Here is a 6473-nt window from a genome sequence, read left to right as displayed (position 1 = left end):
AACAGCAAACTGTGCTTGATAGTTAGCAAATTTTCCTGGTTAAGGGCAGTATCTGGTAAAGCTTATACTGCTGCGTTGTATAAGTAAACATTTGATCTAAGCATTTGCTAGTAGTTTAACGATATTCACCAAAAAGCGATTTACTATTTTTAGAATTCGGAAAAACTTTAGCTTTGCTTTAAATTATTTTCATAAATTTTTTTTTGAGAGAAAGAGCAAATATTTAAGTATTTAATAAGAAACCTTGAATAATAGATCTCCAGTTTGATATAAAGTTGCCTTTGAATTCCTGAAACTTGTCTTCAATGCTATCTTATTACTTGCGACCTATAGCAACTATATGGCAAGCTTTGCGTTTGTTGAACTTTGAGATTTTAATCGAACATGAAATTACGATATTAGAAAAGTCGAAAAAGTGGATCGATTGCATCGATCGACTTCAAATTTTGTTTAACGTTTTTAGCCGATTGGCGTAAGTTATTTTTGTTAAAACTAAAAACAACAGTTTCTTTTTGTTAAAAAATAGAAGATTCGAATTTTCTCAGAAACAAACCGATCGATTTGTTTAAATTTTCGCTATAATCTATTTTCCTAATTTTGCCCTCTTTCAGAATTAAAACAAATATTTGTGTATTGGTCCAGAGGGGTTCGTATAGAACCGTTATCTTGTGTTTACGTTTTCTCAATAACTATTGAACCGATTTCAATATTTTTTTCTGCACAAGCTCTTATTTTTTTTGATAATCAAAAATATTATGGTCTTTATTTTAGATTTTTTTAAAAAGATATTAAATTTTTGAAAAGTAAAACGTTTATTAATAAGTTCTAAATAACTGCATATCAAAACACTTTCAAACTATTTTTGAAAATTTTATACATATATACAAAATTTATATAAAAAAGCGCTCTAAAGATTTGCAAATAAACATTTTGAAAAATTAAGGGATATTTTGAGAAATCAAGTGGCGTTTAAATAAAAAAAAAACAAATTTGTTTACAATTTTAAATCTTAAAATATAGGAATTATTTTGAAACAGAAACTTTGGATACAATGAGCATTTTTTGCACGAACCAAGCGTGCAATTTTTTTTTGACGCACATAAAAAGTTTTTTAAATTTGTTTTTTTTTTTTTTAAATTAATTTTCTATGAAAGATTAAAGTTTTAATGGTCTTGAAAAATTAAAAAAAATTCTAGTTTTTTTAGGTGAATTTGCTTCGGCTGCTCTTACTTACTTAAGGTGGCGCTACAGTCCGGGGCGGACCTGGGTCTCAACCAACATGCGTGTCCAGCCAGCTGTCTCCAGTTTCGCACGCCAAGTTGGTTGAGGTCCTCTCCTACCTGGGTGCGCCATTTGAGTAGCGGTCTTCCTCTACTGCGCCGTCCCTCGGAATTGGATTCGAAGACCTTCCGGGCTGGAGCGTTGATGTGCATCCGCTCTATATGAACTAGGTCAGTGTCGCTGTACAACCCGTACAGTTCGTCGTTATATCAAAATATCGAAAATCACCCGAAGAATTTTTCTCTCGAAGCATCCTAAGACGCTCTCATCTTTCTTTGACAAGGTCCAGGCCTCAGCGCCATAAATGAGAACCCGGATGATGAGTGTCTTATAGATGGTGATTTTAGATGCTCGAGAGAGGACTTTACTTCTCAATTACCATCTAAGTCCAAAGAAGCAGCGATTTGCAAGAGTTATTCTTCGTTTGATTTCAGCGCTGGTGTCGTTGTTTGTGTTAATAGCTGACCTTTGGAAGATTGTGCCTCTACTGTTGACGGTTGAGTTTTGCACAATTAATTCCAGAACGATGTTGAAGAAGTCGCATGACAGTGCATCGCCTTGTCTGAAACCTTTTTTGACATCAAATGCATCGGTGAGATCTTTTCCGACCTTGATAGAGCAGCGTGCATTCTCCATCGTTATTCTGCACAAACGGATAAGTTTGACAGGGATGCCAAAACTAGACATTGTACTGGAGAGCTCTTCCCTATAGATGCTGTCATACGAGGCTTTAAAATCGATAAAGAGGTGGTGGGTATCGATTTGAAGTTCCTGGGTTTTTTCCAAGATCTGCCGTAGTGTGCATATTTGGTCGATAGTGGACGTTCCTGGTCTGAAGCCACACTGATAAGGGCCAATCAGGTTGTTGACGAACGGCTTCAGACGTTCACATAATATGGCAGAGAGGATCTTATACGCAATGTTAAGGAGACTGATGCCTCTGTAGTTGGATGAATTTAGAGGATATTCCTTTCTTATGTATCGGTCATACTATGCTGAGATTCTACTCATCGGACATGCTTTCTTCCGACTATATTTTGCAGATGAGTTGGAGCATATGTAGACAGTCGTCTTAATAAGGAACTACCATACCTTGATGAACAGCAGTGTTCTCAATAAATCTAATAATTCAAATTTTGACTTTAGCCTTTAAATAGTAAATATAAAGTTAAGATGTATAAACATTATGTTGCTGTAATTTTGTCAGCCTCCTCTAGCGAATTTTAAAGAGCATTTTTAAGTGGAGCTCAAAAACGGCAAAGGTTTGGAGCTTTTATATGCCGTCTGCTAGAAGCTTAAATTGTAAACACATCAACCTTAAATATACCCAAAGAATAAATGGGTAAAATATTTTTAGTACTACAAACCATTCCATGACTGACTTTATCTTAAAAAGCAATGAAAAGCTTTAGAAGCTGCAACTATTATCAAAAACCTATTCAAACTCCAGATCAAATTTATTCCGAATTCGTTCCAAACATTGCTTTGTCATGAAATTCTATTATTTTTATTTTCTAACTAATAAGGTTATTTTGGAACATGTTGTTCAATTAAGATTGGCGTGGTGATACACTTGTTATCTTTTGTTCCTACATAACTGTGTACAAATGTATGCATAAATACATATAAATATATTTTTTTTGAAACAACAAACGATCCCAGCATCACTATTCAACAAATCCGGTTGGCATTTAAATGAATACATCTTCAATCTATTTGCCATGTCCTGCCTTCCACTGATACTAATAACACTCAAATATACGAACACTATTAAACCAAGATGTTGCTTAACAAGATGCGTGTTACCAAAGACAACGATGCCGAAATGATATTTCACATCCCAATATTAAAGGTAATTTGCTTATTATGCATACCTAACTAACTCCAATTAGTGTATTTATGTATAATTTACGTCTATCACACATTTTTATTTCACCAAACAAATAATTTTATTCCTTAGAAAAGATAAATATCGTAGTTAGCTTTAACCCTACAATAATTCACACAAAAATCTACAATCGAATTGCAAAAAGGACAAAAGGAAAGGTTTTATATTGTGAAGTCCTCATTCCACCGATATTATGTGCACAGAATATATCCTAAGGATTATGTAAATATTAGTAAAGAACCTAAAGAGTAAGTTGAAAATCCGCTAGCACTTACATATTCAAGTTTATAATATTTCATAATATTTTCCAAACCAAATTTTAGGAATGGACATAAAAACTTGATATTTTTGGATTCATCAATTCGCTATTTATTTTGTTAAGTAAAAAGATACTCTGATAATCGTTTGCTATTCACGATACAGGACCCAAGGGCGGATCCAGACTGGGTGAGGAGTCACACCCTTGACATAAAGATGAGTTTTCGAGCATCGCTTAAAAATGTTCTTTAATGTTCTAAATAACATAATGTTCATCTTAACCCAACATTTACATATTTCAAGGGGTAAAGTGACAACTTTAGTTATTAGATTATTTTAGAACACTGTTGCCTCGCAAGATATGGTTTAACTATATAATTTAGACAAATCCCTGCATATGAAAGAATTTCAAGATTCCGACAGTTTTCTAAATATGGTATGTTTAAGAGATAAAATACAATAGTTTAAAGGGTTTTTGGAGCATTACATGCAGATAGAAATTGTATTGAAACGAAGCTTTTTCCCAAAAATAATATGTTATTTTCCTGTTGGCATTTGTTATATACTATCATTCTCAAAAAGTCTCCTTACTCGTACAGATTGGAGTTTAAATTTAAATAAAAAAAGCCGATAAGTTGGGAAGAAACTTTAAAGTGGCACTTACAAATAACACGTTGCAGAATCTCATTTCAATTCAGTTCTCTGGAGATTCAAAAGTTTATTAAATTAATAGATATGAAACGTTCATTTTGTTTTTTAATTAGCCATTAGTTTAAGGAAAATTTCACTTTTGTCGTTTTTGAGATATTTATTTTTTTTAAGATCTTGCCACGAAGGGCAAAGTTGGCACAATTCGGCTGATGGTTGGCAGTTGGTCAAAATTAAGCTCTCGGGTGGGTTTCTTACCATTTTGAGAGAGCTTCAAGGACCGCTTCCTTCTATAAGCGATGGGGGTTGGCATCAATGTCATATCAAACTCATGGTTTGTGTCGATCAGAGGTACAACTTGCTGTAGGCCGGTTAGTTGAACTTTGGCCAGGTGCGAAACTAGGGGTTTTTGCTTAGGGAGACATTCCTAGCAGACCTAGAGCTCGTATTTGTATTCCAATCGAAAAAAACTGACTGACTGAAAAACTGAAATGACTTTTAATTGTCATAATCCACGCTTTTTTACCATGGTTATGGGTGTGGCCCATGGGCTTTCGGACGGCTCGGTGATATCGCGTTCAAGAAGGTCTATTATGATTTTCTGCGACTTTGCTTGCTTTTCCAAAAGCAATCGACGTGGTGGTTGTTTGATGGGGTTTGCGCTACCTATGTTAATTCGATGTTTTGTCACATTTGCTCTACCCAAATCCTAAGGCCTAGAAAAAAAAAACACTTCAGAGAACTGTTTTAGCATCGTTTTGACCAAGCAAATTTGGTGATTTGTTACCAATGATCACTTCTTGCGGTAAATTCACTAGTACTGGATTTAACATTACCTCGATCACAATAAATCCATCCGAATAATAATTTTTTCCGTCGTAGAAAGAAATATAGTGAGCACCTGTTCGATAATGTCATTACTTAAAAGGTATATTCTGTTATCATTGAAAAGTCGTGTTTGCGATCTGAATGGACTGCATCGTCCCACCGTAAGGCTTACAAGAAAGCCTCGTTGTAAGCTCTCTGTACAGACGTTTGAAGCGTGTGGGCTATTTAGAACCGTCAACGCTTGGCCTTTTACGACGTTGTTGGATCGATGGTTGATCATGTGCTGCAATAAGGAGGACTCAAATGAAAAGGATTTTCTCACCCCATCAACCATATTTGAAAGGTCGGCCGCTTTTAATTTTTCGTTCACACGAACCATCAATTAACTGCATAACTGCTCCTGCACACCAGCCGGACAGTCATGGAAAACGATACGTGTTAGGCGTAAAAGATCTTTGCCAAATGCACCAAAGTCTTCCTTATTGCCGTGGTGCCTCGTTCGCAACATTGTGTGCAACACATACCTATTTCGTCAAAGAAATCTCAAACAGCATGAGTTAACTTTGTGTAATTAGTTTTATCTGCCAGAAGTTGAACAATCAAAAACACTTGCAGCCTGCAGCAAAAGTTTGTCCCCACAAAGTCTTCAATTCCTCAGACTTTCGTGTCTGCTCGGTCAGTTCTAATTGAGTGAATTACTCGTTCTGCTGGGTTAAGATTTGACTCAATAATAATAATCGTTCAATAATTTTACAAAATTTTTCTTCGATCTCTTGCCCACTGTTAATGAACCCTGAGTCCGATACCATTCCGATACAATGACTAGGTCCACCATCAAGCAAATCGTCTTTCATTCTTTTCCTTGAAAAAATGAAAACCGGTTTGATTAATGTCCTGTGGCATTCATGCAGCATACTACAGTCACTGTTATACCTCTTTCTGCGAACACAATTTTGCCCACTACTTTTTTTCCACGAGTTGAAATTACTCTTGGAGTTTTTTTTTGGCACAGTACTCATTCCTGTTTCATCCATACTATAAATACGAGTTGCGTAGAATCTATCTACTTGCACCTTATTGAACCCTTTTGCCCTGGCAAGACTTGTTGCAATGGATTGTCGCAAGCAAACTGTTTTATGTCGCTTAAAAAAGGATTCAACCCAATCACTTCCAGACATTTGCAATTCCTTGTTGAAGCGATTTGGGATATTGTTTACCGTGGCGTATTGGAAAACTAACTTCCGTATTGCTGAAATTGTCATTCCATAATATATATTGTCCATTTTTTCACAATACTCTACTATTTCTCTTTCTTGATCAAGAGAAAATGTCGTGTACGCCCGCGCACACTTGCCCCAAAAGTTTTGCGCACACTTAACCCCACTGCACTTTTTTCAATATTTTGTTTATTTTGAACAAATTAACAACAAATTCAAAAATTTTCAATCAAATACAATGTATATATAATATATTCAATAAATAATTAGCAATCAATGTGTTATAATAAAATCACTGATCACTAACACGTTTTTAAAATGGAGAGATATTTTAGTAAAACTAACCTTTTTTT

Source organism: Eupeodes corollae, chromosome 1, assembly GCF_945859685.1.
Source record: "Eupeodes corollae chromosome 1, idEupCoro1.1, whole genome shotgun sequence".
Lineage (NCBI taxonomy): Eukaryota > Metazoa > Arthropoda > Insecta > Diptera > Syrphidae > Eupeodes > Eupeodes corollae.
The sequence above is the reverse complement of the archived record's forward strand: the minus strand, read 5'-3'. Positions refer to the sequence as shown.